The 22,114-nt window shown below is 38.7% G+C and overlaps 1 protein-coding gene across 2 annotated transcripts in view; it reads left to right on the plus strand.

Moving 5' to 3' along the window:
• The first annotated feature begins 4,355 nt into the window (after positions 1 to 4,355).
• LOC113046694 (protein TANC2-like) overlaps positions 4,356 to 22,114 on the plus strand; it is a 132,182-nt gene continuing 114,423 nt past the window's right edge. For both annotated transcript variants that reach the window (XM_026207599.1, XM_026207601.1), the window contains exon 1: positions 4,356 to 4,667. The gene's annotated coding sequence lies outside the window, so the exon portion shown is untranslated. The remainder of the gene's footprint in view (positions 4,668 to 22,114) is intronic.

Genomic DNA, 22,114 nt, shown 5'->3' on the forward strand with positions numbered 1-22,114 from the left:
CCAATATCTGACAATATGAAGAAAAAAAGATACAGTGCACATCTCTCTCTTAAAGGAAACAAAGAATTGCTAGCTGCTAGGATGCAATAACGCTCAGTAATAGCTATATCCTACACTGTATTGATCTCTCGTGCTCACTGTCGGGAGTCATGGCCGCTTTAAGCAATGTGGCAGATCCAGAAAAAGTGATTGAGGAGTCAATGGCATAGTGCAATCGCAGCATACTGCTGCAAGGCCATCGGGAGCAGCACTGCCTGGAGCGGCCGGTAAGCCTCCTATCTCTGGCACCCACAAAGAACAGCTAGTGACATTTCCCAGCTTCCCCATCCTCCCCTTCTTTCCCCCCTGTCTTTCGTGTCCCATGCCCCCCTCATCATGCCACCTTCACTAATTACCAGGAGGGCCAGAGGAATCCTGGAAAACAAGTCAGATGTAAGGACGCACTAGAAGATGAAAGATGTTTGTTGTCTTGCATTATGGATAGTTAGTGAATGTTTTGGCATGGAAGAAAAACATAAGTCCCAAATCACATTTACTAAATCTAAATTCAAAGCAGCCTAATTACATTTGTAATCCAAAAGCTCTTAACTTGAGTAATCCCATGAGACTGAGCCAGCTTTTGTTTTGGCCCCAAAAAGTGGAACCAATTCCCCCTATTTTCCTTGTAGGTTTAGACACTATGGTTTAAAACTGTCACTGGGGCGGTACCCTAAAAGTGTACATATTACAGTAGTAACTTTCAAAACTAACATTTTTAACTAATAGATTTCACCATATTTCCCCACTTTAAAAAAAAGGAAAGAAATTTATTACATCTAATAAAGATTTTCTGAAATGTTTTTCTTTAAATATGCAAATGATCCATTATATACCCAATGCACTAAATTCCAAAACAGAAATCTGAACACTGGATAAAGCCAGATTTAAATTTCCTGTTTCTTGTTGTTGACATATTAGAGTTAAAGGTTTTTACAGAAGGGATTTTTTCCTTCTCTTCTGAACAGTCCATAAATCAGACAACACTTTATTTCACCATATTTTTAGGAAAAAACGAAATGTTATATAAATCAGGCATGAAACTATTACAAATTTGTAAAAAGCATTTTCAGCGTGTTTGTAGGTGCCACTAAAAAGAATACTTAAAAACGTAGAAATAGATACAAATAAAATACAAATAACACTTAAATTTGTATTTTGTATGTTTTCTTTCCACTATTTTGAAATGTTATGAAAGCAAAGTAGCCAAAATCTCAAAACCGACCAGTGCATAAAAACAATGATTTTGCCTGTAGTGTCTTGCCATAAAACAGTTTGTCCTAAAAGCACACTCTGGGTCAGATTAATAGATAGACACCCAGTGAGATTATACTCAAGGGTGGAGGAGGTAGCATGCAACATGCAGCCTTGCGTAAAGGAAATTCAATTTAGATTATTGTGCCGGTCTGCTTTTGCCACCCGTGGGACTAAGGCGCTCGAAAATCACAGACCTTTGCGAGTTTAATAAGGAGCTTTGGTCGACTGCAACGTATAATCTCAATGTTGATGAAAAGCACAAATGTGGCGACGCCCTGCATTTGTTTGTTCATTTAATTGTACGAAGCAGCTCACCGCAGGCCTGGGCAGCTCTGTTGTGGAGCCTGAACATGGGAGATCTCGTTTTGATGCAGCCTTGAGGATTTATTGATAAGCGATTGCTTGTGAAGGCTTGTGAAGAGCTGTCTCATTCGTCAAACGTGCTTCCAGCAGAGGCAGCCTTTTGATTGGAGCTCAGTGATCTCATAAAGCCTGATTTCTATAAATGGGAAATGGTTCGTCGGTTACCTAATATCTACCTCTGCAGACGCTGATGGAACAGTTGTCTTCAAGACGTTGGCAGATAGTTTTGGCTGCGCGGATGGGGCCTCCTGGGAGTTTTGAGTTTCATTTGCAAAATCTGGACAGTCTAATCACAGAGGTAATGCAGTGTGAAGCAGAGGCGGGTTTCGCTTTCTCTGAATCTGCCATAAAAGCAATTCAGCAGCATTTACAGAATGCGTCCGTGTAGAGAAATGAAAGCAGTGTTCTTGTCACACATTGTCCTCTAATATCTGGAGATGCTTTTATAGCAACAAGAGGATTCTTCCAGCAGATCATAAACATACACAGATTCAGTTTTCACCACTTGCCCTTTGATTCATAATCTATTGGCAAAAACGGCGTCCTTCTTCAAGGAGAGGCTGACTATGAAACTTGAAACTCACTATGAGACTCAATTTGAATGGAGTACAAATCATCTCTATCAGCACATTTTGCATTACATTTACATTGTACTTACAATTATAGTTTGCTTTAATAGCTATAACAACCACAAACACTTAAGGAGACATGTAACATTTCCTTATTATATCCAATAAAACGTTTGAAAGTGTGGCACTTAAACTATTACCCGAACAAGCCTCTAAAAGTCATCTGTCTTAATCCAGGAGTTTAATGCTCTTTTTATGTCCAGATGGCTTGGCTTTTAAGCTACTATTTTAAATTAAACTGTAATTTATTGGTGCTTGTGAAGACAACCATCACTGTTTTTGTTGCTCACACTTACAGTTAAGGATCTGAACCAGCTTAAATTCTACGTTTTTCAGCTTTGGGATAATTCGCATCGTTTATGCGAAGGCATGATATCGTTATTGTTTATCCATGTCACGTCTGAGGAAGCCAGAATGAGGAAATCTGATCAGAAACATTTTGTTTTCTGCATTAAATTTGCTTCCATTTAGTAGCCATTCCAGTGTGTGTAACGTCTCAGAGATTCTGCCAGCAAACCCATCCAGTTGACATATCAATCAGAGCAGTTAGACTTTTACTCAATTAAGTGTTGGCACTAAGCAACTGGAAATCTAATCTATTTCGCATTAGGCTGTTTCTTTGTTAATGCTTTGTCCAGTGCATCCGACAGGCCTCGCCTCACCGTGCCAAAGCCATCTAAGATGTGTATTCTTCAAAGCGGCGCTGCTCTAATTTTCCATCTTTAATCTGAATCACATCAGTGAGAATCAGATTCTGATTCTGACAGGTCTTAAAGAATGTGCTATGCTCTTTGTGGGTTATTTTATGATTTAGAGCATTGCATATCGTCTACATATAAACGAATGATGAAATACATATGAATTTTCACTTTTGTGAGTCACAGTGATGTCTGAAGGAAAACAGTGTTCCAGGAACTGTAGAAGCTTGGCTTGTTCATGTGGGTTTGTTGGGATACAGAATTTCTTAAAAAGGCATAAAGTGCAAATGAATAAAATCCATATACGGCCTTATGCCTTCAGAGATGGCTTTTTACTTAGAGAAAAAAAAGTGAATTCTTTCTCTAGCGTTTTATCCTTTGATCAAGATAATTACCAGAAAACAGATCCCAAATAAAGCACATTTTATGCATTAGCCTGTTCTCGTTTTATTCAGTCTGAACATGTTTTTACAACTTATAAGATTTTACACAAAGGTTTTTTGATTCAACTATACAGCACTTTGGGAAAAGGACCATTAAAAGGAGCAATCAACAAATTCTTCAGTAATGCCAAGGATTTCAATTTACAACTCTCAGCCATTAGATATTCAGAAAATGTTGTAAGTTATAGGTTATAGTCTATAATCCATTAATACCCTTTTCATGCTTGAATGTAAAGTGTCAGATAGGAAGTGGAAAACATGTGTAATGTTGTATAGTTTGGTGTTAGCATCAGAAGGGCCTTGATGCCCATAGGCAAGTTTGAGCAACAGAACATCAGATAAGATCACTGACTAAACATGTCCTCCTTCTCCTCCTCCTCCATCCAAAAATAAAATAAAAATAAATAAATAAATTATATATATATATATATATATATATATATATATATATATATATATATATATATTTATTTATTTATTTATTTATTTATTTATTTATTTATTTATTTATTTATTTATTTGGCACATTTGATGCAGACCCCGCCCCCACCCTAAATATGTCAGTTTATTTTTCTTAAACAGAACTGCGGAAAAAATCTACTTTTAGATGAATAATTCAGTTAAATATTTGAAGAACGTAAAAAACAAAAACAAAAACAAAAACAGTTTAAGACAAATGCACAAATATCTTAATTTTATTGTTTAAGATAAGCCAGATTTAGATCTACATTTCTTATTATTTATATATTTTAGAAACTTAATAAAGAAAAAAACATTTTAAACATTGAAACACGGTCAGCATTTATCTATAATTAATTATTCTGCATAATTAGAGATTTAACCCAAAGCGCAGCGTGTGGAGAACGCAGGGCAGACGTGTTCCCCGCCCCCTCATTAATAATGCACAATAACCCCGCCCCCAAGCGCAGAAGCTGTAGCAGAGCACCCGTATGCACACGGCGTCTTCATATGATAGCAGAACCGCGTCGCTACAGTTGATACATACGCTGGTCCTTCCGTCTGCAGCCGCACTCTTGATTTATGGTGATCTTCTGACAAATCCACAAACCCTGACCGGTACGCACGAAAACCAGGAGTTACTGTATAATAGGAAAGGAAAACGGAAGGACGAAGCGTTTAAACTTGGCGAAGGTGTTCTTCATCTCCAGCGCTTCCCATTACACGGACACCGGCGCAGAAGAGCCGCAGATCCTCATCCAAACTGCATATCAGCATAACGGGTAAGTCCAGTCTCCAGACGACTACATAATTTAACATCCAGCGTGTTGACGTGAAATGGGCGACGGCTACGCGGCGTTCATCGTATTTAATGAATCAATGAACCATCTTATTTATTTACAACGTTATGAGTAACGGCGGAGTGCTGGGGAGCCAGACTTTCAGCTCCAGTGTCTCTCCTTTGAAATGCTTGCATGCACCTCCCATAGTCGGAGATACAGTTGGATCTTATTTGGCAACAATGTTGCAGTGTATGGCACTGACATATGGCAGATTGGGTGCGCGTATTGTTTAAGTAATAAATGAATTATATAATTGAATGAATTATGCATTCACAAATATGTAACGCTGTGCATGGATATCTGTAATAAAACATATGAACTATAATATAACCACATACATACACACACACACACACACACACACACACACACACAGACACACACGTGTATGTGTGTGTATATATATATATATATATATATATATATATATATATTTATATATTTATATATTTATATATTAATAATTATTACAACTCATTTTAGATGTGTATGTATATGTGTGCTTTTTATCATTTTATTATTGATTGCTTCAGTTTTTTTTTTTTTTTTTTTACAAATTTACATATTAGTCCAAAGCATTTAAACAAAGTAGTGGTTCAGATGTTTAATAAGTAGTGGGGTTTAATGTTAATGTTTGTTTAAATCCACTAATATTAAGTAGGGTCCTGGTAAGCCCTGATTTGTTATTATGCAGATAATGTGTTTGTATCTCGTCGGACTGGTAGGAAACCCTCCTTATGAGCAGCCCTTCATTATTACCTGCATTTATTGCATATGCATGCAAAATCCATACGGCGAAAGGAACAGCACTATTGCTTGTGCATCAGCATTGACTGGGGCACAATGTGGGAATTCAGTTCACAACCGTGTATTGACGTTCTTGGCCTTGTCACCTTTAGATCACTCATTGGCTTTCATGCAGCTTTACTACCATCCTAATGTTAAAGGAGTCTTGGCCAGGTGTGGCGCCACACTTTTGAACTCGAGTGCCAAAGAATTTACCTAAACTTATCATTGACTCATAAGCACATCCTGATGATGGCCCATTGATTGTGGTTTTTAACGTAACATCCTTATTCCAACAAAGGCTTTTAATTTTACACCTCATGTGATTGTCGTTTATGTCTTCATAGACCGTTATCCCTTCTTCAGAGAGACTTTGCATTGATGCATAATCCAAAATGATCCATAAAAACAGGTGTGGTAAGGTTCATAACCACGTTCTTAGAAGTGATTAGCATGCTTTATATTAATTTCTACGTGATTGGCTGTCCATTATAGCAGCTGTGATGAAGTGCTTAGGGATTTCCATGCACCTTCTGGGTTTTGGGGGCTTGAGACTTTTACACAGAAAATAATTTCAGCTATGTCTCAACACCGGTAAAACATGAGAAATATCTTCCCTGGTCTGGGGGCATCAGCTGAGAAAATCACCCAATCGTAATTAAAAGCCACAAATTGATTCACCGGCTGGCCAGTATAGTGTGTGTGTGTGTGTATGTGTGTGAATAGGCCCAGAGGTCCTTAACTAAACACCAGTGAAGTAGGAGAACTTTGGCTCTTGTTTTGGAGAGAAGAGGTATTTGACAGGTATATTTTCTCATATGCTGCATTTCAACGGCAAGACAAGTGAAATTCAATTCACAACTGAAGGAAGCATGAAGGGCCGGGAGGAACTGATAGTTTTGACACCGTTTAAATTGGTTTTCCCAAAGTTAATTTCCGAGCGTGTTGTTTTGACCTCAGACGACAAATAGCATTGCCACATTTCAGATCAAATCTTGGGGATTCGTCTTTCGTAACTTCCTTTCACGCAACTGAAGAAGAATTCTCTGAAGCTCTTGAAACCTAGCAGCCATTCTAGAATTTGTGCTGCGCTTTTTACTGCAGTATTGTTTATGTTGAAAGTACCGTACGGTGGTCTATGGGGAAAATTTGGCGTAATCTCATTCTCGTAATTTAAAATGAGCGTCCTGCATCATCTGCTGGTTATTCGAGTATCAGACAGGAGGGTCCGTCACCAAGGCAACAAGTCACCACAAAGCCCAGGATGCCAGGTGTTGCTCTTTAACTTTTGTCCCTTTGAAGCTTCTGTACCCCTATAGGGACCTTTTATGGGGTCTGTTTTCAGCTTTTTTGCTGCACTTGGCCAGGCATATATTGTTTCTGTGCTTGACATGTGAGCGTAGCCAGGATACTCGTTGGGTGCGGGTTTGAAAATACCCCCCGATGAGCTTTTATTGTATATTTGTGAGGACTTATGAAATCCAAATACATTTTTCTATTTTCAAGTTTTGTGGATTCCTTTTAAATAGTTTAATACATATTAATAATCGAAAAGGATGTCAAATCAGTTAAATTCATAGAACTTTAACAATTTAATATTTTACTTTTTTTTTGTTACATTACTATTGTGCTATGAAACGTTATGTTTTTTCAGAAATTCGGAATTGTTTTAATACAAAATACTTTGATCTAAAATTACAATATTATCAAAAACAATGGTGATCAGATGAATGCATAAAACATTAACGGCTTAATGACTAATCTTCTGAAATATCAAATGAAATTAACAAGTTATTTTAATTTAGAAAAAAAAACTTGCGCAACAGCAGTTTACTTTTCAAATAAAAAACAGATAAAACATGTTTTTACTCTGAGCCACACATTATACTATACAATATTAATATATTGTTATTATAATTTATTTTGCTGGGTTGTAGTGAAGACCTTTGAGTGTATCTGATTATACTTAATAAAATAAAATATAGTGACATGCAGAACATGCAGGCTTTTTGTGGTTTAATGTTCGTAGTCTGTGGTCCATATTAAAATTTGATTAAGTGTACAGCCCTGCTTTTGATTTATTCATCAAAATTTAGACAAATCTTTTATGACTGGAATTTGCAATTCCATGTTCATTTTACATATTTTAGAAATCAAAAGGCCTTATATTTGTGTGTATGTGGGCTAATAAATAATGGGCCTCATTTTAAAAAAAGTGCATACGCTCAGGTTTGATTTTAGAGAGTGTGTATGCTTAAGTCCACATGAACGCACATATATGTAAAAACGGGCTTTGATGTGGAAAAGTGTTTAGCATCATGTCAGGGTCTGAGCAGATGTCCGCACTTTTTCTTGTTCGAGTACTGCAGGTTTTTGAAAATGTAAGCTGTTATTGCAGCTCGCTGTTCTCAATTAAAGGATTTGGATGATGACTGGTGATCTATTATATGATAATGACATTAATTAGGAGTTGTTTACATGGCATAGAGCTGGAACCATTCTTTTGTTAGTTAAAATTCATTTGCAATTCATAGATTTGAAAGAGTCGTGTACGTGCGTATTATGTAAGTACTTTCATTTTATGAATCACCCATACACATATTTAAGAGATGATCATAAGATCAATTTTACAAATGGTTTCTGTGCGACATTTTATAAATGAGGCCCAATAATAAGTCTGTTGAGTTCATCAAAAAGGCGGCGTCTGCAAATGTAAGTCAGGTTCTATTAAACCGAAGGCCTGTGGTGAATAGATGGAGTTGGGTCCCTCAGTTTTTGCTCTCTAGACCAGGGTCACCTTAATTATGCGAGAAGCAGCAGATGTAGGGCAGCTTAGTGTTGTGTGCAGCTGTAGAAACCCACAGTGATTTAAACACATTGAAATGTCTTGCCTCATCTACTGCCGTGTTAATTTTTGCTTTCAAGTATCATGTTCTTCCTTATATGTCTCTTACTCCACTCACTCAGCCAGGCATCAGGCTATTTTTACAATTCCCTACTTTGGTTTTGGGGGTTTAATCATCAAAATGATTTTCTGATGCCTGAAAGATTCAGTCATCACCCTTATCAGGATCCACAATGATGTCTATCTTAGCCAGCCAGAAACAATGCTGAAAATAGAATGGTTTGATACCAGACACGTCTTTTGCAGTAGACTGTGTTTCCTTTGCTCTGTTGTTTGGAAAAGCTAGACTGGCTCCCAAACCCCCTCCAAACCCAGGTATTTATGTTGGTTCCTTGTGATTTAGATGGTACTTCTGCTCTACCTTTCATCAACATCACATTGGGGTTTTGGGAGCAGATCCTGCAGTGCAGGTGGGTCCCGTCTTATCACCACCCTGATCCTGAAGAATCCTGAACTCCCGGGGCACCTGAGGTCTGTCTACAGACTCTTATTTTCTCATTTCTCTCATGCATTCCTGGGGGTATGATTTAATAAACCTATTTGTCAGTTGCACTCCGCTCTCTCTGATATCAGCGATGAAGCTGCAAAGGGACTGAGGAAGTCTGGCTCGTCAACCGTCAGGGCCAGCCTGCAGATTCTGTGTTTGTTTTGGCTCACTGCCGTGCCATTGTCTTCTGTCAGTTTCTCCCAGCGTTCAGGCCAACGTTGGTTCGTTTGTTCCATAGAGACCAGGCAAACAGTTTTCATTAAGAAAACATCTAGATTATTATGTTCCTAGATCATCCCCAGGACACTTCCTGAGACGGTGTGTTTATGTTAGTCAGGGATATATAAAAACTCTCATGATGACGTTTGTGTCACAGTAGTGCGTGATAAAGCTTTGTTTTTTGGTTTGGCTGTTGTTTAGTTGTCTTGGTGTCAGATAATACATTTTAGTTGTTTTGTGCAAAGGAAAACAGAAGCGTGCTTTCATTGCCACTATGATTCAAGGAAAATGGTCTTCGATAAACCTAATGCCTGTCTGATGATTTAATTGGATTCAGTCTCATTTGTTGTAGGCTAATTGTCATGAATGATATGACCTTTCATGGAAAAGTAATCTGAAAGATGTGGATGTGTACTATTGAGGTTTTAGTGTTGCAGTAAAAGTTGTTTTCTTTAGAAACTTTTTTTTTTTCCATGCAATAAAAGTCACTGGGGTCTTTTGTCTTCCACAGATGAAAGAAAGTCACAGATTTAGAGCAAACGAATGAATTTTCATTTTTTGGAATATAGTGCACAAGTCATGTGGGCCATTTCCTATACTTTACTTCAGAGTTTGACAGCCCATTGGCACTCAATTTCAATAGATTCAAAGGAGTGCTGAGATATATTCACATTTTGTTTGTAAAAAAGAAAGTCATACAGGTTTGGACCAACTGGAAGGCAAGTAAATCATTAATAATGGGTGAATTATTTCTTTAGATAAAAGTGCATTGTTGAACAAAGGCGACCAGGACGCTTGTTCACAAGGAAACGAGTGTGAATACGAGCACCTCCAACTGAAGCCACATCATTTGCCTGGTATATTTGCCTAACGAGTCAGGTTTGTACACCTTATAAATTCAACAAGCTGTTTGACTTTCCTTGTTTGCTCATGTACAGCATCCAGCAGTTCCCACACGTTCTCCCTGACGAATGGAGAGTGGCATTCTGTTCCCTTCTTGAGTGCACTTCACCATAAACATGCTTTAAGTCCTCTTATTGGCCTAGTGTCCGACACAACCAGTTGTCCCCTTAAATCCAGTTAATCCAGATGACGTGTTACACCACAGACACTAGTCGGTTACCCTCAAGTACTGGTTAGCGTGAGCTTTGAGAAGCACCTTCTGAGTGGATCGACTGCTGACACAAGCATGTGACTTGAAAAACCCTAACTACTCATTCTAAACCTGTTGAACAGGCTTTTTATTACTTTTTATTGTCAGAGATCGTAGATTAAGATAACAATTCTTGATAAACAAGGAGACCATGGACATTTATATAGACCTTAGGATATATCTCATTTAGCATTTGTGACAGGAAAGCAGTTTTCTTTGATAATGTTGAAGACATAGCTGTGTCTTTGTAAGGTTGAGGTGTACTTTACTGACTGGAGCCCTCTGATTGGATATGATGGCTTCTTGACTCCGTTTTGTCTCCTTGACTTGCACAAACCGTCTCCTTTAGCTGTGGTGTTAAGTTGAATGCATCTCTGAAAGCTTCTAGCGTGCCATGCTAGTGGCATGAAGAAATATTAAATGTTTTAATTATTTAATATTAAATGTCACCGCTAAACTCATTTGGATATTTATTTATGTATATATTGCATAGCTTCTAGCAGATGGCCTGTGATTTTCAAATATCTGTTAGCCACACACGCGTCTTATCTCATTCTGCTGATGTTGTGCCTCTATATTTGCTGACTCGCATGATTCAGGCTGTTGGTCAAACAAAGGCCGACGTTTAAGTGATGATGAAAAAATCTTCGCCGCTGGCCTAGGGTTCTTTTGTTCTTTGTTTTGACCGGCGCTCCACAATCAGCCATTGAAAGCTGAAGTTAAGCAAGCAGAGCAGAAAGGAGAAGTGGAGGCCTTTCAAACATGTGTGCTGTAAATCTGCGCTGCTCTGTTGTGTCAGACAGTCTGAGGCATTGTTGTGGCAGATGTGTGTCCAGGCACCTCTGACCCCTTTGCTTGAGGCCACAGTAACTGCCCTGTCCAGGAGGGCTGGAGAGAGGCTGTTAAACAACAGGCTCTCTTTTACATTTGAGAGTGTTGACATGTTTCAATTAAGATGCAGATGTTGCCACTCTTTTTGTCTTTGCTCTTCTGGCTTCCGAATTTAACATCGTTCACCCCTGTGTGTGTGTGTGTGTGTGTACATGTCTGTAACTAGTAGAAATTCAGGGTGCTATTTTAAAATGCAACTCATTAATTCACGTTATTTCCATATTCATTAGGACTAATATACCATCACCACCTGGACCAGCTGGTGACAGCTGTGAGTGAGGATGTGTGTGACACTGTGTGTGTTTGGCCGTTTTAGTCCAAGCCTTAATTCGACTCTATACACCTCTCCTCGCCCACTCTGTGCTCTTCTCACATTTGTTTCGTCTGAATTTGCGTTCTGTAGTGCACTGGACAAAAATTGCTTCTTAATATTTAATAAAGGGTGTTTTGTAAGTACAAAAAAAGTTTGCTACCAATCTAAAATAATTGTTTTCTATATGAATAAATTGTAATATGTAATTTATTCCTATGGTACTCCTATCTAGGAGTACTAGATATCATTCTAATATGTTGATTTGCTGCTCAAGAAAAAATACTCGCAAAACTCGAAGAAAGAAAAAAAAACCCCCCGAAAAAAAATAAACTATATTATATAAGCATATATTTTGAAATATAAATCTTTTGTGATAAATAATCAATATTTTGTTTATAATCAATATTTTTACTGTCACTTTTGATCAGTTGAATGCATCCTTATTGAATAAAAGTATTAATTTAAATTATTATCCCCAACACCCCCCCTCCCCCGCGGTAGTACTGTAATCCAGATTACTACATCTACCATGTTGCCATTATCATGTGCCCTACAATGTCGGTCGTGTTGCTATTTTCTGTCAAAGCGAGTTTTTATATTTTGATGAAGGATTGCTTTTTCTTTGAAATAATATCCTCTGATGCATCATTCACACTAATAGCAGGAGTGTGGTCTTTTAAACTATTTTATTTCAGGTTTGCTTTCACAGACTGGTCATGTTAGCAAAATTTCTAGGAAATTTCACAAGGAAAAACAGGTTAATTGTCTGTTGGCAGTATCAACCAAGCAAATTTCAGTTGGTCCGTTGTGAAATCTTTGTGAATAAATCTTTAAGCCTCAGAGAAAATTCTTGATCACGTGGATTCCTATTGAAATTACATGATCTTGTCCATGAAAATTCAATGGTACAATGGTAAATGTGTCCACATCTTAAAACAAAAAAGAACATTGCTTAACAAAACCAAAAAATCTGAATTGTAAGGTTTTTTTGTAGTGATAGTGACCTCCGGACATGACCTTCACACATTCCCAGAAGGCAGTGTCATATCTGCTATTGTTCCCCTCTGTATTCGATGCTTTCCGAAATAAGACACCTTTGACCTCTGCTGTGACTGTCTGTCTCTTCTGAGAAAATGCCCATGTAGAAACAAGACCCTTAAGGTGGAAGGAACAAACAGGAAGGCTGCAACGACTTTTGTTCGGCGCAAAAGAAGTAGGTTCTTTCTTTATTAAAGAGCCAAGAGTGTATCTCTCTACTGTACAACATCTGTTTCCTCTGAAGATAATCTCAGGCTTACATGATTCCCAAATGGACAGCTGTTTGATTGAGAGAGTACAGAAAAGACTGATTTACCGCTTTCTTCTTGAAATCTCCTTAGTGTAGTGTCCAGTCGAGGTGCTCTGTCATCTTTGTGTAAAACAATGCTAGGTATGCTAACAGAGCCGTCACTGTTGTTCTGTGTTGGATAACTCTGGCTTTGCAAGTCTGTTTTCACCTCAGTGCTAGGGATTATCAACACTATGAAGTGATGCTAGAGATGTTAGCGTGTATGACTCCGATGTAATACCGTGTACAGTAACACTAGATTTAAGTTTTTGCAGCAAGAAGTTTGATGGATAATATGGGACTTGAATGGGATGCCTTGAGCTAAGAAAGTGATGTGCTCAAGTAGGACACATTCCTGGATCAGCATCCTTTCTTGGACTTCAAACAACATTCCTGTCAATCTCTCATACATTTTCTGTAATGTAATACAATACAATATGTGACCCTAGACTACAAAAACATAAGGGTAATTTTTTTAAATTTAGATTTATAAATCATCTGAATAAAATAAGCTTTCATTTGATGTATTGTTTGTTATGATAGGACAATATTTGGCTGAGATACAACTATCTGAAAATCTGGAATCTGGGGATACCAAAAAAAAAAAAAAAAAAAAAAATCGCAATATTTACATTAAAAAAATGAAAGGTCATATTTTGGTTTTGGGAGTCCCCAGTAACAGGTTGACATTCAAGCAAGGCCAGAAAACACTTTCATTGTCTTATAAAATGCATTTATTTTTATCTTACTTGCTCAGTGACTCCCAAATGATTCGCTCAGTGATTAATTTTTTCAAACCTCTACTTTGCTTGAAAAGTAATTAAAAACAAATCCATAATAGGGGCACTTTAAGAGTACAATGTTGAAACCTCTACAAAAAAGAAACGTCACGTTAATTTTCAGCGTTTTTCTTGCGCATCTTCTCAGTTAACAACGGTTCTGTGTAGTAACAGCTGCTCTATGTGAAATCACGCACCTGAGGGAATTTACCACTGATCAGAGAACCGGCTTTACTGACGAGATGCGCATAACGATCGGCCGATCGTGATCAGAGCAGCCCTAGTGAATGGGAACCATTGAACTCTAAGCTATCCTTAAAAACAAATTAAAATTATTAGTTGATAAAGATGTTCTCTAATCATAAGCCTAAATCTTAATATTAATTAAAATTTTAATTATTACTATTATGTTTTTATTTCAGTTTTTGTTTTAGTTTTTATGCTTCAACTTTTTTTTGTTATTTGGCAACATCTTAATTTTTTTGTAATGAATGAAAATGTTTTTAATAGTTTTAGTTAATGTTAATAACCCTGATAAGAATTTTAGCAAAATACATTGATTCATGAACATGTCCAGCATGTAAACCATATTAGCCGAAGGCTGGTCCTGGGCGAGCACTGGCAGTATAATTAGCAAACCACAAGCTTGTGTCCTGAGAAGCCATGGACACGTTAGGTGAATCTGATTCATGCAGATAGTGGAAGTACTTTTAATATCATCTTTCGCTTCCTTCAGTTTTTTTTATGGTGTTTGTCCGATGATACCCTATGGGCACGCAACAACAAACCTCTTTCTCAAGCGTACGTCCTTTTAGTATATCTACGGTGCAGTTTTTTTTCTTGTTCCTGTTTTAAATGGTGTTCATCAACTCTAAGAGGCCATTCACACAGAATGCATCTTTGCATCTAAAATGCGAGATGCAACGCTCAGGAATGTGTTTTAAAAAAGCGCAACGTAGAACACCACAGTCTCAAGACGCACTTTTGAGACATGATGCAATAACAATAACGGTAATAATAGAAATAGGCAAAAAGAATTTCTAACAAGTTTAAATAATCACTTAAAGAAAATGTTATAGAATATTTTAGGGTGTCCAGATACATCCACCGCAAGTGCCTCCTCCGCCATGTTGCCATCAAATAAGACCGTTGTCACGCCAACTTGCTACTGTAAACAAAAGCGTGCAATGGTTGTGCCCCACCTCCAAAATTTTTCTGATTGGTCCGCTGCTTTGGAACTGACAATGATGAGTGTTGCTGCGTGTAAAAGCTGAAATTCTTTTAACTTGACACAGCATCTTAAAAACACAAAAACGTCTTAAAAACTTGTAAAAGATGCGAGACGCGAGCATAACAGTCATGCGCATCCATCAAGCGTGTTTTTAACTAAAAAAAAAAAAAACAATGAAAAAGTAACTTAACTGTTGTTTGTTATTCGTAGCTATAAATGTTCAGGTCAGGCTAGGACGTGCGCATTTGGCTGCTTGCAGCCAGCCATAAAAGATCTAGTATATGAGTGGGCGTGTCCTCTACTCTGCTCATGTTTAATTCCTTAGTTAGCCTTTGACCCGCCCCTTCCTGCAGTGCTGGAGCAGCATGTGCTGTTTATTATGCTGCTGAATGAAGAACCAGTCACAGTGTGTCCTCATTCTGTCTCTTTCATTGGAAAAGCGACCAATCAGCCTCCTCGGCTTCAAATCCGCTGATTTGCACAAGCGCTCTTTGATATGACATTGCTTAGATGGCTGGCATACTTCTCTCCTCACGGTATGTGTGAATTCATGCAGGTGGAGAAGCAGAGAGATTGATAGTGGAGGGATGGATGGATGGATAGATAGATAACACCCTGTGCTTCACTGGAGACTTGGACTCCCTCGGAGGAGCCGGTGGATTCCAGCACTACGCTGGATTATTCATGAGTGTCTAGCTGAGAGAGAAAACCCAACCCCAAGAGCACACACATACTGAGAAAAAGGAGGGAGTGGCTGAGAGAAACAAGCGCAGGAAAGGAGATAAAGAGAAGGAATAGCAATGAAAGAGTGTATCGCAATGGGAATGAGATAAATAGAGTGATTGAATGCGGTACAAGGGCGAGGAAAGAAAGTAAAATACAAATGCATTGTGTACAAGTGTTTACCATGTGCTGGCTGGTCCACAACACCCAGCAGGCAGGTGAGATGGCAGCCAGTATGGAAATCAGCTTGTGATAAAACATTCTGTGTTTGTGTATGTTTTAGGGTGTGTCCTTGTGCTGGGGGGGTGGCGGAGAGTAAAATGTGTCTGCGCAGTTGAATGTTGTTTACACTAGGTTCAATAAACTGTTCTGACTGCCTTTGTTATCATGCACAAAGGAAACACAGCTACCTCATGGATGGAGCTGAAACATTTATGAGTTCTCTCTCCGTTTTCCGTCATCTTCACTCATAATGTCACGCCATGTTGTTTAGATTCTCGTCATGGGTTAACACTCTCGAATTCGATCCTCTAGTCGATTTCTGTCAGGCACAATCCATCTGTGGATCACAACTTAAAGGGGCTGTGAGACGTGAACCTTGTTACTTTCATCTAAATAGCTTTTTTAACAGCTAAGAACTGTTTTTAACTTGACGATGCATCTGAAAAATGCAATGCTTGTTGCGCGATGTTTAAAAACCAATGTAAATTGTGGTGCAAAGATTCTATCAGTTATTTTTTTCAGTTACAGTGTTTTGGCATCTTTCAAACAAGATAAGTTTGTGAAATGTCTTAAAGGGATAGTTCAGCCATAAATGAAAATTCTGTCATTTATTACTCTTCATGTCGTTCCAAATCGGTAAAACCTTTATTCATCTTCAGCACACAAATTCAGGTATTTCTGATGAAATCCAAGAGCTTTCTGACCCGGAATAGACCGCATTGTTAAAATAGTCCATATTACATCAGTGTTTCAACCATAATTTTATGAAGCTACAAGAATAGTTTTTGTGAGCGAAGAAAACAAAAATAATGACTTTATTCAACAAATTCTTCTTTTCCGTGTCAGTCTTTGACGTGTGTTCATGACAGCACCACGACGCATGTGTGTGAATTCATCTGCTTGTAAACAAGCCACAGTGTCTCCAGGTTCTGCATCAGAACAGCTATAAATGAACTACGCCACAGTCTGATGAATTCAGTGCTACCACCACTTCCAACAACGGTTTCAATCTTTATTTAAAAGCTACAAGTTGGAAAGTTTGAGTTTGTTAGAGTTAGTCTAAACACAATGAGGCTGTAAAAGCAGACTAGTTTTCATGACATTTAGACATCCCTGACAACATTTGTAGTCCCATTCAGTAATTTGTTAGTGACCACTAACGCTTAAAAAGCATAAGTCGGTATTAAGTATTTTACAGTAGGTGATGGCATAAAATATGTACATATTTTGAGCTTGTGTCAACCACATGCAATAATTTAGGCATTCAACCAAAATCCATAAAAAAAAAAAAACACTGACTTTGGGATGATGGAATCAGAAGTGTGAAAATGCTAATTTCCAGGTTTTAGGACTCAGTGCAGCTGTACTCTTGTTTATTTCCTTCATGCATGCTGTTAAACAATTATCATGCATCTTTATTCAGGTATGCAATGCTCACTTTACCCAATCTAATCAGCTACTGATAAAATCAAGTCCATGCTGTATTACTCTTGCTTAATAGCTGTTTCACCCAAAAGCATGCCACAATATGGTAGTAAAGTGGGTCGGAACTTCTCTGCCTTAGATAAAGGAAAAGCGTATCGAAAAAATGAGTTGTTGGTATAGAGGATTATCACTGCAAGGATCATGCCAGAAGGAGAAGTGTGGAGAAAATGACACAAAGCACTTAAACCAGAAGATCCTGACCTGTGGAGTGAATGTAGGACTGAACCCTTCTTGCCAGCTTCAAACCAGATGTACATAAAGCACTCTGATGAGTCAGCTTGATGTTTGGGGTCTTTCAGAGAGTAACAGCCGAGAGCTATTTATCAGCATTTTCTATAGTACCTCATTGTTAGTCATCAGTTAGAAGGTTCCCACTGTCACACTTGCGTTCGCTAGAAGGGGCCAATAAACTTTTGAATCTGAAACGTCTTTGTCAGGCAAGGGGTCTTGCGTGTTATGTCCCCATAATTGTTTGCAAGGCAGTTTTACTGAATATTTCATCCAGAGCTATAGCTCACTCGCTGGCACATCATAGATTGCTTACGTTATCATCTCTGTGTTCTCTGTCGTCTCTGAGTTTCTATGTAATGTTTGGACACAGTTTCAGTCATTGTTAAGAACTTGAGCTAGAAACAAGCTATTGTTTTATGAAGATCTATTATTTTATAGGCTTTGCACACTTGTATGACTGTTTAATGTCAACTTCAAATGACATTTGGAACCAATTTTACTTCCGGGATGTGTCGGATATCTTAGTGAAACGGGATGAATAGGAACATGTATTAGGGAGTTAAAAGGGTGACTTTATCTCGCTGCCTTATAAAGCGATGTCAGTGTTCCTCCTCTAGGCCAGGGGTTTTCAAGCTGGGATCTTCAAGAGTGGAGAAATGGAAGAGAAACTTTGTTTCGTTAAAGTGAACTGCAGTTGGAGCAATCATGTAACCTGTTCAGTCATGTAACCTGTAAGTTTTCTATCCATGTCCCATGCATCTTTTCACCTTTTATTCATCCTCTTTTTGTTCTTCTCTGCTCCTCCTATCTGTTTAGCCGTTCCTGACAGTGACGGTAGTCACACCGGTTTAACAGCGGGGACAGGTGGCATGAATGGATTCACACGTTCGAATGAGTTTCTTAGCCCAAGAAGATTAAGAGAAGGAGATGGCAATGTAGTGAAATGTAAAAATGTCCTCATCTCGCAGTCACATTACAAAGCATCACTTTAGCTCCACCTTGGCTTTGAAACGCACTGTTTCCAGACAAGTCAGTGAATTTGCATGTTTTCTCAGGCCCTGTGCCAAATGACTGAGGTAAAGTGGACGTGTAGATTGTCAGAAAATACTTTATTGCAGTGGTTCCCACTCTTTTTTTTTTTTCATGGAAATTCATATATAGTTTTTTTTTTTTGTCTCTTAGAAATGCACATTTGACAGTTGCTTGAATTAACAGTTGTATTAGCTTGACTTAGGATGCAGATGTAAATTTGTTTTATTAGAAACGATAACATCTACAATGATATAATAAAACGATATAATAAAATTGAATGGATATCCCACATTTCTGCCACAATACCATGATGCCGTTGGTTTTACTACAGTAAATCCATGGAAAATGATGACTATTTGTAGATTGAAAAGAATTCTGACTGTATCATTACATACAGGGCCCTATCTTGCACCCAGCGCAATTGACTTTGTACACCGACGCATGTGTCATTCCTATTTTGCACCTGCGCAAAGCGCGCTTTTCCCTCCACAGAAGCACTTCGCTAAACTAGTGAATGAACTTGCGCTCCCTGGGCGGTTCAGCGCAAAAAAGGAGGCGTGTTCCGGCGCAAACAATCCCTGGTGCTATTTTGCTGTTCCATTAAACAATTGCGCCACTGACCAGAAAAAACCTAGTCTAAAGTCAGTGGCGCGTTGCGCGTTGTTTATTATGCTATTTTAAGGGCGCATGCTTGACCATAATGTATAGCGTGCACAACGCGCATACACTTTGCTCATGTAATCTACACAGATGCAACAGTTATTTTTGCATATCATAAATTGTTACACTAAAAAAAAATATTAACACATGAGATGACGGAAATCATTGTGGTGTATTTTGGGTGGGTTTCTCCCATCCCCATACAACACAACTTCTCTGTCTTTCACTGCTCTTACAAGAACATCAGTCTCCTCGGCTGTGAACCGCTCCTGGCGTGCGCCTGGTAAATACGCCATAATAATAGCAATCCATAATGGAACTTGCGCACCTGCTTTTAAAGGGAATGTTGGATGACGCTCTGATTGGTTTATTTCACGTTACGCCCAAACCACACCTATGAATAATGAAGCTACTTCAGACCAACCCATTTTAGATTTGCGCCGGGCGCAAGAGCCATTTATCCCGCCGGGAAAATAGCAACAGCGCCGAGACCCGCCCACAAACTTACTTGCGCTTCGCGCTTTGACACTTGCGTTTCAGATCGTTTAAATAGGGCCCACAGTGTTTTTCAGCGCTAGTTCATCTGACTTTAGTTTAGAAATTCACTGGGTCTCACAGTAGGTTGTCTGATCGAGACTCTTCAGTGAGTAAATGCACCTGCTCAAGTAAACTTGTGCTGCGCGGCCGTTTGAACTTCAATCCCTGCGCAGGGTTGATCGTTTTTCCCATGAAAACCCGCCCAATTGCTACTCAAATCTAGCCCAATCACATTCTCCTGCTAAAATTCACATTCCAGGATATTGTCTAGATGCAACCTGCGGCAACCATGTTAAAGTATCCCAATTTCGCAGGAAAACCGTGGACTTGGCAACACCGTCTGAGCGGATAAACATTGTGTGACGCACTTCAAATGACTAGCACTGTTTTGTTCTGAAACACTACATCTAACATTTATCAAACTTCTGTTATAGTTTTATCTTAGGAAATTATATAATAAAATTACATCATGATAATCATATTTTTATCGCTCCGCTCTACTTCAAAGCATATCCACTCCCACGAAAATTTGGCAATTGGCAAGTGTAGCAAATGTATGTTTTAGGTCCTGATGATGATGATATAATTTCTTCATTTTAAAACAATAGCCAGTTTAAGCACTTCTCGTGACAAAGCTGGTTGGCGCATGTTGTGTTCTCATAAACTCAGAGCACTTGCAGAGATGAGTTTGTGTAGAGCAGCATTTGCTGCAGACTGAGGGGCTCCGAGACACGGAAAACAAAGAATCATGAGCTTCTCGCATGTAAAAGAACACAATGCCGTGCTTCATTGTGAAAGCTGCAGTACATATTCAGCCTTTATGATTTAAGCCATATCATGATTTGAGTTTTGTTTTATCAAGCATGCAGCCTTAACGACTATCCTAAACCCAGATTATGAACACACAGAATCACAATTTGATGTGTTCTAAAGCATTAGAGCAAGAGGTGAACAAATAGAAAGAAATGGAAGCTAATAAGTGAAAAACAAAAAGCAAAAGAAAGGCAGAAGCCAAACAGAGAGTGGAAGAGAGAGAGCATTTAAGGCACTGTTGTAAACAGCCACCTTCAGGCGCTCAGACACATTGTTCTGATAAAGCTCAACTGTGACGCATAGAGCGTGTGTGCATATGTTTGTGTGTATGTGTGTGTGTGTGTGACCATTTTTAAACTACGTGCCAAACCTGGAGATCCTTATGCAGGCTTGCTAGCATTAGCCCTGGAGGCTGATAACATCTGGAGTGGCTCAAATCACCACTGTCCTCCCCCCACTTCAGACTCCAGCGGTGGAATTCCTCCCTCTGCCATGGGGGGAACGTTTAACATCTAATACCTCTCGGGAATCACAGCTAAGCGGAGCATGATAGCAAACCCCATTTCGGCTCTAGAGAGCCCCTTTTGAAGTGGAAATTGTGTCCCTAGGAGTCACACTCCACCGTAGAGCGGACAAATGAAGTCAATGACCATTTCCTCATCCTCCATGGTACTGGGTCCTTTTGAAGTGACTAATGATTTTCGAAGTATGGGCTAAGATTCTAGTAGAGAGGTGTCAGAATTTTGTAAATATGTAGAGACAACATTTATTTGAGGTTACACAGAATAAAGGATTCTCTAATCTCTAAAGAATGGCACTTGGGGGTTTGAATATTTTTAAACACACACGCGCACACACTGTCAGACTCAAGGACTGTTTGTTGTGTTTTCTCTTTCCCCATTTGCTCTGTTTGACCTAGTTTCTGTCTCCGTCTGATTGTATCATTTGATTCAGGTGTGTTACGTTCTCCTCATTTGCCAAATGTGTTTAGTCCTAGTCTGTTCCTGTGTTCCCTCGTCCATTGTTAAAATTAACTTTTTTGTGCACCTTCTGTACGTCACAATTGTGACGGAACACTGGTCCAAAAAAAGGAAGAAAAGGAATGGACTGGGCGGTGAAATTATCTGTCCCAAACCACGACCTGGTATCGTTCGCCTTGGGATTCGCTCACTTTGAACTGTTCTGGAACTGTGTTGTAAATACAACATAAATGCTGATTTGTAGTTGTATCCTTTTTCGGAGGGCCAAAAAGTATTTTTGCTTTCGCAACGAAACACACAGTGTCTTTACGACATGGCTGCGTCCGCAACAACAATACTACAGCGAGAATCAAAGTTACACCTTCTTTTTTTGTGTGAACATTTGGCCGGCATCATTTCATGAAAATAAACTGATGAAAAACGAGTCCGTACTGAGCTTGTCTTAATTTGTTGTGCAGTGTTAGACAAAAATAATGTTTTCGGACATGAAAGGATATATGTTATCTTTTGATTTTGGTGTAAATGACTTACTAAACGCTAACTGACAATAATTTAAGTCACAGTGATACTAAACGACTGTGATTTACTGTACTGTATTTCATTGATAGACAGC

This window comes from Carassius auratus, chromosome 28, assembly GCF_003368295.1.
Source record: "Carassius auratus strain Wakin chromosome 28, ASM336829v1, whole genome shotgun sequence".
Taxonomy (NCBI): domain Eukaryota; kingdom Metazoa; phylum Chordata; class Actinopteri; order Cypriniformes; family Cyprinidae; genus Carassius; species Carassius auratus.